The sequence below is a fragment of the Pleurodeles waltl genome, chromosome 12, assembly GCF_031143425.1.
Source record: "Pleurodeles waltl isolate 20211129_DDA chromosome 12, aPleWal1.hap1.20221129, whole genome shotgun sequence".
Taxonomy (NCBI): domain Eukaryota; kingdom Metazoa; phylum Chordata; class Amphibia; order Caudata; family Salamandridae; genus Pleurodeles; species Pleurodeles waltl.
This window is the reverse complement of record NC_090451.1, coordinates 511,183,998-511,196,215: the sequence shown is the minus strand read 5'-3', so window position 1 is coordinate 511,196,215 and position 12,218 is coordinate 511,183,998.

Here is a 12,218-nt window from a genome sequence, read left to right as displayed (position 1 = left end):
TGGATGCTGCTGTGGCCCAGGAGGGACCAGGATGTCGCAAATTGCGTCAGGGGACAGAGGGGACGTCGATCAAGACAAGGAGCCCTCTCAGCAGCAGGCAGCACCCGCAGAAGTGCCAGAAACAGGCACTACGAGGATGCATGAAACGGGGCTCACCCGAAGTCGCACAAAGGAGTCCCACGTCGCTGGAGAACAACTTAGAAGGTCGTGCAATGCAGGTTAGAGTGCCGTGGACCCAGGCTGGACTGTGTACAAAGGATTTCTGACGGAAGTGCAAGGAGGCCGGAGTAGCTGCAAAAGTCGCGGTTCCCAGCAATGCAGTCTGGCGTGGGGAGGCAAGGACTTACCTCCACCAAACTTGGACTGAAGAGTCACTGGACTGTCGGAGTCACTTGGACAGAGTTGCTGGATTCAAGGGACCTCGCTCGTCGTGCTGAGAGGAGACCCAAGGTACCGGTGATGCAGTTCTTTGGTGCCTGCGGTTGCAGGGGGACGATTCCGTCGACCCACGGGAGATTTCTTCTGAGCTTCTAGTGCAGAGAGGAGGCAGACTACCCCCACAGCATGCACCACCAGGAAAACAGTCGAGAAGGCGGCAGGATCAGCGTTACAGAGTTGCAGTAGTCGTCTTTGCTACTATGTTGCAGTTTTGCAGGCTTCCAGCGCGGTCAGCAGTCGATTCCTTGGCAGAAGGTGAAGAGAGAGATGCAGAGGAACTCGGATGAGCTCTTGCATTCGTTATCTAAGGAATCCCAAGAGACAGAGACCCTAAATAGCCAGAAAAGAGGGTTTGGCTACATAGGAGAGAGGATAGGCTAGCAACACCTGAAGGAGCCTATTAGGAGGAGTCTCTGACGTCACCTGATGGCACTGGCCACTCAGAGCAGTCCAGTGTGCCAGCAGCACCTCTGTTTCCAAGATGGCAGAGGTCTGGAGCACACTGGAGGAGCTCTGGGCACCTCCCAGGGGAGGTACAGGTCAGGGGAGTGGTCACTCCCCTTTCCTTTGTCCAGTTTTGCGCCAGAGCAGGGCTAAGGGGTCCCTGAACCGGTGTAGACTGGCTTATGCAGAAATGGGCACCAAATGTGCCCATGAAAGCATTTCCAGAGGCTGGGGGAGGCTACTCCTCCCCTGCCTTCACACCATTTTCCAAAGGGAGAGGGTGTAACACCCTCTCTCAGAGGAAGTCCTTTGTTCTGCCATCCTGGGCCAGGCCTGGCTGGACCCCAGGAGGGCAGATGCCTGTCTGAGGGGTTGGCAGCAGCTGCAGTGAAACCCCGGGAAAGGCAGTTTGGCAGTACCAGGGTCTGTGCTACAGACCACTGGGATCATGGGATTGTGCCAACTATGCCAGGATGGTATAGAGGGGGCAATTCCATGATCATAGACATATTACATGGCCATATTCGGAGTTACCATTGTGAAGCTACATATAGGTAGTGACCTATATGTAGTGCACGCGTGTAATGGTGTCCCCGCACTCACAAAGTCCGGGGAATTGGCCCTGAACAATGTGGGGGCACCTTGGCTAGTGCCAGGGTGCCCTCACACTAAGTAACTTAGCACTCAACCTTTACCAGGTAAAGGTTAGACATATAGGTGACTTATAAGTTACTTAAGTGCAGTGTAAAATGGCTGTGAAATAACGTGGACGTTATTTCACTCAGGCTGCAGTGGCAGGCCTGTGTAAGAATTGTCAGAGCTCCCTATGGGTGGCAAAAGAAATGCTGCAGCCCATAGGGATCTCCTGGAACCCCAATACCCTGGGTACCTCAGTACCATATACTAGGGAATTATAAGGGTGTTCCAGTCAGCCAATGTAAATTGGTAAAATTGGTCACTAGCCTGTTAGTGACAATTTGAAAGTAATGAGAGAGCATAACCACTGAGGTTCTGGTTAGCAGAGCCGCAGTGAGACAGTTAGTCATAACACAGGTAACACATTCAGGCACACTAATGAGCACTGGGGCCCTGACTAGCAGGGTCCCAGTGACACATACAACTAAAACAACATATATACAGTGAAAAATGGGGGTAACATGCCAGGCAAGATGGTACTTTCCTACACAACCCCCCCCCCCCCCCCCAAACGAAGGACAATAAGACTAGCCATGACCTGATGAGTCTTCATTGTCTAAGTGGAAATATCTGGAGAGTCCATCTGCATTGGAGTGGCTACTCCCAGGTCTATGTTCCACTGTATAGTCCATTCCCTGTAGGGATATGGACCACCTCAATAATTTAGGATTTTCACCTTTCATTTGTTTTAGCCAAAGTAGAGGTTTGTGGTCTGTCTGAACAATGAAGTGAGTGCCAAACAAGTACTGGCTCAACTTCTTCAGTGCCCAGACCACAGCAAAGGCCTCCCTCTCAATGGCAGACCAACGCTTTTCTCTAGGGGTCAACCTCCTACTAATAAAAGCAACAGGTTGATCCTGGCCCTCAGAATTAAGTTGTGATAGGACTGCCCCTACTCCTAATTCAGATGCATCAGTTTGGACATAGAATTTTTTAGAGTAACAAGTGCTTTTCAGGACAGGTGCAGAGCACATGGCCTGCTTCAGCTCCTCAAAAGCTTTCTGACAGCTAGCTGTCCACAATACCTTTTTAGGCATCTTTTTGGATGTGAGGTCATTAAGAGGGGCTGCAATGGAGCCATAGTTCTTAATGAACCTCCTGTAATACCCAGTGAGGCCTAGGTAGGCTCTCACCTGAGTCTGAGTAGTAGGGGGAACCCAATCTATAATAGTTTGGATTTTCCCCTGTAGTGGTGCAATCTGTTCCCCACCAACAAGGTGTCCCAGATAAACCACCTTCCCCTGCCCTATCTGGCACTTTGAAGCCTTGATAGTGAGGCCTGCCTTTTGCAGGGCCTCTAAAATTTTCCATAGGTGGACCAGGTGATCATCCCAACTGGAGCTAAAGACAGCTATATCGTCCAAATATGCTGCACTAAAAGCTTCCAGCCCTTGCAGGACTGTGTTCACCAACCTTTGAAAAGTGGCAGGTGCATTTTTCAATCCAAAAGGCATTACTGTGAATTGGTAATGGCCTCCAATGGTTGAAAATGCAGTTTTAGGTTTAGCATCTTCTGATAATTTGATCTGCCAATACCCTGCAGTCAAATCAAAAGTGCTTAGATACTTGGCAGATGCCAGTGTATCTATGAGCTCATCTGCCCTGGGTATAGGGTGAGCATCAGTTTTGGTTACCTGGTTGAGACCTCTATAATCTACACAAAACCGCATTTCCTTCTTTCCATCCTTGGAATGAGGTTTTGGTACAAGTACCACAGGAGAGGCCCATGGACTTACAGAGTGCTCAACCACTCCCAGTTCTAACATTTTCTGCACCTCTTGCTTTATGCAGTCTCTGACATGGTCAGGCTGCCTATAGATCTTACTTTTGACAGGCAAGCTGTCTCCTGTATCTATAGTGTGCTCACACCAAGAAGTGGTACCTGGCACAGTAGAGAAGAGTTCAGAAAACTGACCCAGGAGATTTATGCAATGGTCTTTCTGCTCAGCAGTAAGACAATCAGCCAAAACTACACCTTCCACAAGAGCATCTTGTTCTCTGGAAGAGAAGAGATCAGGTAGAGGATCACTGTCTTCCTCCTGTCCCTCATCAGTTGCCATGAGTAGGGTGAGATCAGCCCTGTCATAGTAGGGTTTCAGGCGATTGACATGGAGCACCCTATGGGGACTCCTGGCAGTGCCTAAGTCAACTAAGTAGGTGACTTCACCCTTCTTTACAACAATTTTGTGGGGTCCACTCCATTTATCTTGGAGTGCTCTTGGGGCCACAGGCTCCAAGACCCACACTTTCTGCCCTGGTTGGTACTGAACCAAAACAGCCTTCTGATCATGCCATTGCTTCTGGAGCTCTTGGCTGGCCTGAAGGTTTTTACTGGCCTTTTTCATATACTCAGCCATCCTTGATCTGAGGCCAAGTACATAATAAACTATATCTTGCTTTGGAGCTTTTAAAGGTTGTTCCCAACCCTCCTTGACAAGTGTTAGTGGACCCCTAACAGGGTGTCCAAAGAGGAGTTCAAAGGGGCTGAAGCCCACTCCTTTCTGGGGTACCTCCCTGTAGGCAAAAAGGAGGCATGGTAAAAGGATATCCCATCTCCTGCGGAGTTTTTCAGGGAGTCCCATAATCATGCCTTTGAGAGTTTTGTTAAATCTCTCCACCAGTCCATTTGTTTGTGGATGATAGGGTGTAGTGAACTTCTAAGTTACACCACACTCCTTCCACATGGCCTTTAAGTAAGCAGACATGAAATTGCTTCCCCTGTCTGATACTACTTCCTTTGGGAAGCCCACCCTGGAAAATATTCCCAGGAGGGCCTTTGCCACTGCAGGTGCTGTAGTGGTCCTTAAAGGAATTGCTTCAGGATATCTTGTGGCATGGTCCACTACCACCAAGATAAACCTATTGCCTGAAGCAGTAGGAGGGTCAAGGGGGCCAACTATGTCAACCCCTACCCTTTCAAAGGGAACCCCAACCACAGGCAGTGGAATAAGGGGTGCCTTTGGGGTGCCACCTGTCTTGCCACTGGCTTGACAGGTTTCACAGGACTTACAAAAAATGTTTGTGTCCTCAGACATTCTAGGCCAATGAAACAAGGGAACAAGCCTGTCCCAAGTTTTCATTTGACCCAGATGTCCAGCTAGGGGAATGTCGTGGGCTAGAGTTAGGAGGAACTTTCTGTACTCCTGAGGAATCACTAACCTCCTGGCAGTTCCAGGTTTAGGATCCCTTGCTTCAGTGTACAAGAGGTTGTCCTCCCAGTAAACTCTGTGAGAGTCACTGACATCCCCATTAGCCTGTTTGACAGTTTGCTGTCTTAGACCCTCTAGTGTGGGACAGGTATGCTGTGCCACACTCAGCTCCTCCCTGGCAGGCCCCCCTTCACCCAAAAGCTCAGCAGTGTCTGCTTCCAGCTCCTCTGGTGTAGGTTCTGCACAGGGTGGAAATTCTTCTTCCTCAGAAGTAGAATCCACTGTAGAGGGAGGGATAGTAGGAAGTGCTTTACTTCTACTAGCCCTAGCTTTAGGGAGCCCTTGGTCCATTGTTCCAGGATCCAAGCTTCCCTGTCCTTTTTGCTTTTTGGCCTGAGCCCTGGTTAAAGCAAAAATATGCCCTGGGATGCCCAGCATTGCTGCATGGGCCTCCAACTCCACATCTGACCAAGCTGATGTCTCCAAATCATTCCCTAATAGACAGTCTACAGGTAAATCTGAAGCTACCACAACTTTCTTTGGACCAGTAACCCCCCCCCCCAGTTGAGATTTACAACAGCCATGGGGTGGCTAAGTGTGTTGTTGTGAGCATTGGTTACTTGGTACTGGTGACCAAGTAGGTGTTGTTCAGGGTGGACCAGTTTCTCTATCACCATAGTTACACTGGCTCCAGTGTCCCTGTAGGCCTGAACCTCAACACCATTTATTAGGGGTAGTTGCTTGTACTTATCCATGTTAAGGGGACAAGCAACCAAGGTGGCTAAATCAATAGCCCCCTCAGAGACTAACACAGCCTCTGTGGTCTCCCTAATCAGACCAACCCCAACTAAGTTACCAAAAGTGAGCCCAGCTACTCCCTTGGATTGGCTATTAGTAGGTTTGCTCCCACCACCACTGCTATTAGTAGGGACACTAGGTGTAGCAGTAGGGGTTGTAGTGGTAGGAGGCTTGGTGCTTTTCTTTGGACAACTGGGATCTGTTGTCCAATGGCCTTTTATTTTACATAAATAGCACCATGGTTTCTTTTCTTTGTTTTGATTTGAAGAGGATTTGGGCCCACCACCCCCACCAGAGTGTTTTTGTGGGCCTGATGAAGACTCATTTTTAGATTTGTCCCCACCCTTGTCAGAAGACTTACCATCCTTCTTCTTGTTGCCATCTTTGTCACCCCCTGTATGAACTTTTCTGTTCACCCTTGTTCTGACCCATTTGTCTGCCTTCTTTCCCAATTCTTGGGGAGAGGTCAGATCAGAGTCCACCAAGTACTGGTGCAACAAATCAGACACAGAATTATTAAGAATATGCTCTCTCAGGATCAAGTTATACAGGCTGTCATAATCAGTAACTTTACTGCCATGTAACCACCCCTCCAAGGCCTTCACTGAATGGTCAATGAAATCAACCCAGTCTTGTGAAGACTCCTTTTTGGTCTCTCTGAACTTTATCCTGTATTGTTCAGTGGTTAAGCCATAACCATCCAGGAGTGCATTCTTAAGAACTGTAAAATTATTGGCATCACTTTCTTTCACAGTAAGGAGCCTATCCCTACCCTTTCCACTAAATGATAGCCATAGGATAGCAGCCCACTGCCTTTGAGGGACATCCTGTACAACACAGGCCCTCTCAAGTGCAGCAAACCACTTGTTAATGTCATCCCCCTCCTTATAAGGGGGAACTATCTTGTGCAGATTCCTAGAATCATGCTCTTTTGCAGGATGACTATTGGGAATACTGCTGCTGCCACCATGGGTTTCTAAACCCAGTTTCTGTCTCTCCTTCTCTACTTCTAAGGACTGTCTATCCAAATCCAGCTGTTGCTTCTTGAGCTTCAGTCTGGTTTGTTCCACTCTCAATCTATTGAGCTCCCTTTCTAACAATTTGTCATCAGGGTGGGTGGGAGGGACATTCCTAGACACAGAAGTATGGTGAGAATGGACAGAAGGAGACCTGTCCCTTACAGAAGGCACCCTAACAGCTTGGCTAACAGTGTAATGTGAGAGCACACCATCTGTATGATGTGACCCAGCATCTGTACCAACTATGCTAGACTGTCTAGTAATGGGCAGGCTAGGAAGTTTCTTTCCTGAATCTTTTCCTGGGGGAGTCCCTGGATCAGATTGGGAACCATTTGCTACTTTTTCAACAGATGTGGCCCCTATGGCCTTATCTTGTTCTCTAAGCATGTTAAGCAATAATTCCAAAGAAGGATTCTTCCCTACACTCAAACCTCTTTCTACACAGAGACTCCTTGCTCCTTTCCAGCTAAGGTGGTCATATGCAAGTTTGGACAGATCAACATTTTGGCCTGTGCCAGACATTTTAGAAAGAGTTTAAGTGACAGAAAAAGTGATAAAAAAGTTTTTAGAGATTTTAGAAAGTCAGAAAAAAAAGCTTTTAAAACTTTTAAGAACTTTTAGAAAGTTTAGAAGTACTTTTCAGCACTTTAGAAAAGAGTGAAAAGAGGAAATGCAAAACTTTTTAGTTATGTGTACATACACTGAACTTGTTTTGTATATTTTTCTCTTATGAAAAGTACAATGACAAGAGTGGTAAGTAGTCTCAAAGCACTTATCCCGCCGCTGCACAACCAATGTAGGAGGCTGGACTGGCTTGTAGTGAGTACCTAGGGGTACTTGCACCTTGCACCCGGCCCAGTTATCCCTTATTAGTGTATAGGGTGTCTAGCAGCATAGGCTGATAGATAATGGTAGCTTAGCAGAGCAGCTTAGGCTGAACTAGGAGACGAGTGAAGCTCCTACAGTACCACTTAGTGTCATATGCACAATATCACAAGAAAACACAATACACAGATATACTAAAAATAAAGGTACTTTATTTTTATGACAATATGCCAAAAGTATCTCAGTGAGTACCCTCAGTATGAGGATAGCAAATATACACAAGATATATGTACACAATACCAAAATATGCAGTAATAGTATTAGAAAACAGTACAAACAATGTATAGTTACAATAGGATGCAATGGAGACACATAGGGATAGGGGCAACACAAACCATGTACTCCAAAAGTGGAATGCGAACCACGAATGGACCCAAAACCTATGTGACCTTGTAGAGGGTCGCTGGGACTATTAGAAAATAGTAAGGGTTAGAAAAATAGCCCACCCCAAGACCCTGAAAAGTGAGTGCAAAGTGCACTAAAGTTCCCCAAAGGACATAGAAGTCGTGATAGGGGAATTCTGCAGGAAAGACACAAACCAACAATGTAACAACGATGGATTTCCAGTCGAGGGTACCTGTGGAACAAGGGGACCAAGTCCAAAAGTCACAAGCAAGTCGGAGATGGGCAGATGCCCAGGAAATGCCAGCTGTAGGTGCAAAGATGCTGCTACTGGATAGTAGAAGCGTAGGTTTCTGCAAGAACGACAAGGGCTAGAGACTTCCCCTTTGGAGGACGTATCCCTCACGCCGTGGAGAGTCGTGCAGAAGTGTTTTCCTGCCGAAAGACCGCCAACAAGCCTTGCTAGCTGCAAATCGTGCGGTAAGGGTTTTTGGATGCTGCTGTGGCCCAGGAGGGACCAGGATGTCGCAAATTGCGTCAGGGGACAGAGGGGACGTCAAGCAAGACAAGGAGCCCTCTCAGCAGCAGGCAGCACCCGCAGAAGTGCCAGAAACAGGCACTACGAGGATGCGTGAAACGGGGCTCACCCAAAGTCGCACAAAGGAGTCCCACGTCGCCGGAGAACAACTTAGAAGGTCGTGCAATGCAGGTTAGAGTGCCGTGGACCCAGGCTGGACTGTGCACAAAGGATTTCTGCCGGAAGTGCACGGAGGCCGGAGTAGCTGCAAAAGTCGCGGTTCCCAGCAATGCAGTCTGGCGTGGGGAGGCAAGGACTTACCTCCACCAAACTTGGACTGAAGAGTCACTGGACTGTGGGAGTCACTTGGACAGAGTTGCTGGATTCAAGGGACCTCGCTCGTTGTGCTGAGAGGAGACCCAAGGTACCGGTGATGCAGTTCTTTGGTGCCTGCGGTTGCAGGGGGACGATTCCGTCGACCCACGGGAGATTTCTTCTGAGCTTCTAGTGCAGAGAGGAGGCAGACTACCCCCACAGCATGCACCACCAGGAAAACAGTCGAGAAGGCGGCAGGATCAGCGTTACAGAGTTGCAGTAGTCGTCTTTGCTACTATGTTGCAGTTTTGCAGGCTTCCAGCGCGGTCAGCAGTCGATTCCTTGGCAGAAGGTGAAGAGAGAGATGCAGAGGAACTCGGATGAGCTCTTGTATTCGTTATCTAAGGAATCCCAAGAGACAGAGACCCTAAATAGCCAGAAAAGAGGGTTTGGCTACCTAGGAGAGAGGATAGGCTAGCAACACCTGAAGGAGCCTATCAGGAGGAGTCTCTGACGTTACCTGATGGCACTGGCCACTCAGAGCAGTCCAGTGTGCCAGCAGCACCTCTGTTTCCAAGATGGCAGAGGTCTGGAGCACACTGGAGGAGCTCTGGGCACCTCCCAGGGGAGGTACAGGTCAGGGGAGTGGTCACTCCCCTTTCCTTTGTCCAGTTTCGCGCCAGAGCAGGGCTAAGGGGTCCCTGAACCGGTGTAGACTGGCTTATGCAGAAATGGGCACCAAATGTGCCCATGAAAGCATTTCCAGAGGCTGGGGGAGGCTACTCCTCCCCTGCCTTCGCACCATTTTCCAAAGGGAGAGGGTGTAACACCCTCTCTCAGAGGAAGTCCTTTGTTCTGCCATCCTAGGCCAGGCCTGGCTGGACCCCAGGAGGGCAGATGCCTGTCTGAGGGGCTGGCAGCAGCAGCAGCTGCAGTGAAACCCCGGGAAAGGCAGTTTGGCAGTACCAGGGTCTGTGCTACAGACCACTGGGATCATGGGATTGTGCCAACTATGCCAGGATGGTATAGAGGGGGCAATTCCATGATCATAGACATATTACATGGCCATATTCGGAGTTACCATTGTAAAGCTACATATAGGTAGTGACCTATATGTAGTGCACGCGTGTAATGGTGGCCCCGCACTCACAAAGTCCGGGGAATTGGCCCTGAACAATGTGGGGGCACCTTGGCTAGTGCCAGGGTGCCCTCACACTAAGTAACTTAGCACCCAACCTTTACCAGGTAAAGGTTAGACATATAGGTGACTTATAAGTTACTTAAGTGCAGTGTAAAATGGCTGTGAAATAACGTGGACGTTATTTCACTCAGGCTGCAGTGGCAGGCCTGTGTAAGAATTGTCAGAGCTCCCTATAGGTGGCAAAAGAAATGCTGCAGCCCATAGGGATCTCCTGGAACCCCAATACCCTGGGTACCTCAGTACCATATACTAGGGAATTATAAGGGTGTTCCAGTCAGCCAATGTAAATTGGTAAAATTGGTCACTAGCCTGTTAGTGACAATTTGAAAGTAATGAGAGAGCATAACCACTGAGGTTCTGGTTAGCAGAGCCTCAGTGAGACAGTTAGTCATAACACAGGTAACACATTCAGGCACACTTATGAGCACTGGGACCCTGACTAGCAGGGTCCCAGTGACACATACAACTAAAACAACATATATACAGTGAAAAATGGGGGTAACATGCCAGGCAAGATGGTACTTTCCTACATTGTGATTCTAAAATAAATTAAGAAAATATATTTTTCTATATATAAACTATTGGCCTGGAGTTAAGTATTTGAGTGTGTGTTCCTCATTTTTTGCCTGTGTGTACAACAAATGCTTAACACTACCCTCTGATAAGCCTACTGCTCGACCACACTACCACAAAATAGAGCATAAGAATAATCTAATTTTGCCACTATCAACCTCGAAGGGGAACCCTTGGACTCTGTGCACACTATCTCTCACTTTGAGATAGTATATACAGAGCTAACTTCCTACACACACCAGAAGTCAATAGGCCTACATTTGTTATTGCTTTTCTACAAGTTAATGTTAAAAGACCTCTACTATGTACTCCTGACAGGATAGTACCTTTTAACAAGTGCTATTTCTTTGTGTTTTACTGAATCAGATTTCAAAACTCACCTTCTCCTGGTAGGGTTGCCACCTGGCAGTTTTATTATTGCCATGAACAGTATTTTAATGCCCCAGCAGCTCCACAAATTAGGATAAAATGTGATTAAAGTCAGTATTTTCCCCTTACCAGTGCAGACTTAGAACAATAAATATATAGAAGAAAACACATTGAAGAGTGTTCTAGAGCTCCCTTAATTATGCCTGAACGATAACTAAAGTAAACAAAGATGGAAAGGCTATGTTAAAATTGAAATAAATACTATTTTATACAAAGGGACATTTAAGTGTCATGTGTGGGCCTTTGGAGACTGCTAAAACATGAACATATAGACAGTATGTTTCTCTTGGAAAGGTGAAAACTCTACCTCCGAGACTGAATCTTAAATGCTCAATCCCACCATAGATCCATTTAGGAATACTTGGAACTTATTGTGAAGCACAATTTTACACAAGACACTTGCGGCCTCAGTTAGATTTGGAGGATGAGATACTTCATCACAGATGTAATGAATATCATGCGCGCCTTATTTCAAGTGCCATAAGATTGAATTAATTTGTAACAGGATATCTGTCATGTTTGTGATGGAGTATCCCATCTGCCAAACTCTAAGTCAGGTCCCCAGACATAAGAGGTGCACATTAGTCAATCAGTATTAACTGCACAGTTGTCACTGATTGCCTCAGGAACTGAATAGGAAGCATTATATAGTTTGAAACAGCCAGTGGTCCTACAGCTAATACTGAATTATTACATCTCTGATTTCTGAACACTGGGATCACATAACTTAGAAATGCACCTCTAGGGTTAAAATAGGATTCCATTTTAAAAGGAAACCTTTACCAGGGTTCACTAACACTTTGTGCCTGATTTGGTCACAAAAGAAACACAAACCTAGTTCAAAATGTTGTAGTGGGATTTAAGTTCCAACACAAATTGTTTTTTGCAGTGAACTTTTGCCAAAAATAACACAAAGTTAACGCAATACACTACTTAATGTGAAAGGGGCATACTATGTGTTCTATATGGGTATTCCCACAAAACCACACAGATTTTTTTTTTTACAAATCTCTATCTGCTAACATTTGTAGGTAAGGATTTTCACAAAAAAAGGTGATTCCTGAAGGCAGAAGGAACGGGTATTACAAAAATTGCATTCAATTTGGGTCCTATTCATATTTACAAAATTAAAAATCTCTGGAATCAAATACAATATTTCAGGTGTTAGGTGCAAGAAGGCTTGGGGTGCTTGTGCCTTTCAAATCAGAAATGTTATAGAACGTAACAAAAGGGTTTAAAAATCATCCCACCTGGAGCCTGGAAAACTCCTTTTCTTCAATTCATGTGAAAGCCAGATCAAGGTGGCCAGGGCCTCCCCTGTTAAAGATACTGTGTGTTTTTTGTTTTTTTAATGAACAACAGCTTTCTCCCAATTCTCTAGGTCAAAATGATACTGTTGCTGCTCACCATGA